A 4,010-nucleotide genomic window follows, 5' to 3' on the forward strand; every position below is an offset into this window, starting at 1 on the left:
GTCGTGGTAGGAAGCTGAAAGGGCTGAAGGGCGGGAACTCAGAGCGCACTGATTTGAGGGTAAAGGACTAGCTCCCTTTTAGTTCGTGTTCGGGTCCTCCCCTAGCCCTGTCCCAGTCCTCGTCCCGTTCTGTTGCCTCCTGTAGAAAATGGACTGTGGCCTGAAAGTCCAGGTGGCCCTCTCGCAGGCAAGGATGCAAGATGCCCCGCTGTTCCCTTCTTAGCCCGCTCACATGAGAGGATGGATTGGTCCTGCGGGAAGGGGCTGTTCCTGCAACAGACCGGGCCTACGGTCCCCGCAGCACCTGGTGGGACAAAGCATTGCCTTCCACTATTTAGTCTGGTTCCTAGAGCCTGGTGGTCTTCCACCGGCTCATACTTCAGAATCCGCGGGCGCCTCCCCAAGTGACTCTAATGTAGGGAAGGGGCGGGAACCACCGGTGAGGTCGTTCCCCAGACCGTGCGGGGACCGCGGTTCCTCAGCGTGGGTGGGGCGGGCACGGTTATTGGGCCGATTTTCGCGCCCACTCACTGCTGGTGAGACGCCAGCGGTGGGGCCTGTAACCAGCGCCCCGGTCCCTCGCAGGAGTTGGAAAACCTGGTCTGAGAAGAGCCTCAGGGACCGCCTGTGCCCTTCGAAAGCAGTTCGCCACCTCTCCCGGTGAGCCAGGCCTGGGCACTCAGGACCGGAAATTCAAGAGACTTGGAGGGCCGGCCTTCCCTCCTGGGGAAGACCACGTGCCCGCTGCGTGCGCACCGGCCCGGGGTGGGCGGGGCTTCTGCGGAGAGGCTGCGTCTGGCGGCTGAACGGGGACGTCCTCGAGGCAGAACTACCTCTGGGTGCCCTCGGCTTGTTTTCTGGGCCTGCTCGTTGCTGCCCAACCTGCTTCACTCTTGTAGTAATGAGAATTGATTCTACGTTACATGGATTTGCATATTGTTGGGCTTTTTTCTCCCTTGCCTCTTCTGCTTTAGACAGAATTTCCCGCTTTATATGAGCCCAGGCTTGGTATCCACTGTCAGCAAGTTAGTGATGGTTTTTAGTGGTGGGGCTTTTCAACCCTGCCAGCCTTGCACAGAGAGACCACTTCCCGCCATGGCCTGGTGGCGCAGTTGGTTGAGCGTCGTCCGGTAAGCGAGAAGGTGATGAGCCCTGGTTGGCGCATGCTAGGTTATGGGTTCAATCCCGCGCCGAGGCAGATGGTCGACGTTGATATCGTTGATATCTGTCGATGTTTGTCTGTCTGTCTCTCCCACCCCCTCCGTTCCTCCTTTCCTCTCTAAAAATCGGTGCACATATCCTCAGGCGAGGATTAAGAGGAAAGAAAGAAAGATGTCATTTATGTTTCTGGTATTTTGGGGTGGTATTTTGATTTCAAAAAGCTTTTCATAGCAGCGTTTACTAGTCCAGCTAAAAGAATGACGTTCAGCTGGTTTTCTTGCTTAAATTTGAATTCAAGTTAGTACTATTTTGGTAGTAGAATGAGTGAAACCTGTAAATGGGATAGTTTCTTCCTGTTATCTAAACTTCTACCCCCCCTTTTTCTGTAAGAATACAGAAAAAATGATTTTGAAAAATAAATAATTTTGAAATCTTGTTGTTACAATTTGCATCTATCCACTACGTAAATGCTTTATTGGGCAGATGTTTTTGTTCTTGGGAATAGACTATATCATTTTAAATATAATTTTATAATTATCAATTCCTTTAAAGTTGTAACTTATCTTTTGCTGTGGATGTTTTTTAAACACTTAGCGAGTGAATAGATGACTTGTATTAGTAGTGCAGGTACTTGGTACTTGGCAAGCTTCATCTAACTTTAGTGTGCAAAGTAACCATTTATTAGAAAATTGTATAAGAAAAACAAAGGAATACAAAGTAGTGTGTTTTGACATTTCAACTTCAAGACATTTAGATAAAAAATTGCATTCCTCTTTAAACATAGAATTATATTGAAAAACAGAATAGATTAGTTAGAACTAAGGAAATAGTCCTTAAACTCCCTCACAAGTCAAAAACTTCCACAAACGATACAGTAGTCCATTCTTTCTAAGCCTTTTTTAATTTAGTCTTTGCTCTCCCAAATCTTAACCATTTGCATATTTACATATAGGAGATAATCTAATACTGCAGAGGTTAAGAGTGTCTAGTCTGGTTTCAGATGTTCTTGGTTCCTATTCCAGCGCTGGTGCTTACTAGCTGTTTGAACTGGGCAAAATATTTTCCCTTTCCTCAGGTATCTTTATCCTGAGAGCCCCCTTGTGGTGATGTTGTAATGACTAAAAAGATATTTGTATGGTTTATATAGAACAGCGCTTGGCCTACAATAGCATTTATGTAACATTAGAAATGTTTATTATAAAAATTGGGAAAATAGAGAACAAATAAAACACCATAGAACCACCAGCTAAAGACAACAAGTGTTCTGTTGCTATTTTGTAAGAGAAGCATTTTTTTCTTGCTTTTAAACATTTTTAGTAAACAACATCCTGTGGATATACTAAATATACCTAACCATTCCTTTTTGAATGGTAAAAAAAAATGGCAAATTTAGGTTAAAATGGCAAAACTAGAATGTATGGCATATACTTTGTAAAAGATTCTCACATATATTTAATTTTTTTTTGTTTGGGAATTTTTTCATATTTTTCCCCCGTCACTCAAGGACATGCTTATTGATTTTAGAGAGGAGAAGGAATGGAGAGAAAGAGAAACATCAATGTGCTCTGATGGGTAGTTAAACCCATGATCTTTTGGTTTATGGATGACACTCCTACCAACTGAGCCATACTGCCCAGGGCAGGAATTTTCCTATCACTTTGAGAGTGAAAATGAAAAAATAGAAAGGATAATTTATTCAGTATGTCCTTTTAACCATGTAGTGTTGAAGTACATAAGAATTTTAGACTTCTAGGCCCTGGTGGGTATAGCTCAGTAGATTGAGTGCAAGCCTGCGAATCAAAGCATCACCAGTTTGATTCCGGATCAGGGCACATGCCTGAGTTGCAGGCCATATCCCCAGTATAGAGTGTGCTAGAGGCAACCATACACTGATGTTTCGCTCCCTCTCTTTCTCCCTCCTCCATCTCTTTAAAATAAATGAAATCTTAAAAAAAAGAATTTTAGAGTTCTGCAAATCCTGATTTATTGCTATAAGAAGTTAATTAGACTCATTTTTTTTTGTAAAAAATCAGTTTAGTATTTCAAAATAAAGCACAGAAGAGGCCATATCAGGGTTGCCAGTTATTTTAAAAATGCTCCTAATAGATATCGTAATACATGAACAAAAATTTCAATTCAGTAGTGAAATACTATGTTGAAAAAATCAGGGGTTAGAAAATTTTTTAGTATTAAGCTTAGTGTGTAAAGGGAAATGCAGTTCTCAAGACCATGTATGTATATGTGTTTTAAACTTCTGACTCATGGAAGGAGGCCCAATCTGAAAGGATGGAATGAAAATTTATAGGAAAGAAAACGGGAAGGACCAGAGGAAGACCAATTAGATTCAGTTAACCAACCATTTGTGTGTTTATTTAATAAAATGTGTTGAAAGCCCGTAGTACTTGAGAATGCCAGTGCATGTTTGTACTTTTTCAAATTTAATTCCTTTGACTGCTCTGTGAAGTAGGAACTTCCAATTTTATAGATGAGGAAACTGAGCCTCAAAGAACTAAAGCACACCCTATATCACATATCTAATAAGTTGTAGATTCAGTCGCTGCTCTTCTGGCTTCAGGAAAACTATTCTTTCCTTGTTCCTCTGCATTTGTAAGTCTGGAATTCTCAAACATTTACTTATTTATTTATTAATGTATGTGATGAAAATGTTTTGTTTATTTTTACAATTTTTTAATATAAAACTTATCGGGGTGACATTGGTTAATAAAATGATATAGATTTCAAGCGTGTAATTATATAATAAGTCATCTTTATATTTCAAACATTGATTTGAATTGAAAAAATACCTTTATCTTATAGGTGAAATATAAGTAAAAAGAAAACAGACAAGC

The sequence above is a fragment of the Artibeus jamaicensis genome, unplaced genomic scaffold, assembly GCF_021234435.1.
Source record: "Artibeus jamaicensis isolate MK-2021 breed Jamaican fruit bat unplaced genomic scaffold, CSHL_Jam_final contig_464, whole genome shotgun sequence".
Classification (NCBI taxonomy): domain Eukaryota; kingdom Metazoa; phylum Chordata; class Mammalia; order Chiroptera; family Phyllostomidae; genus Artibeus; species Artibeus jamaicensis.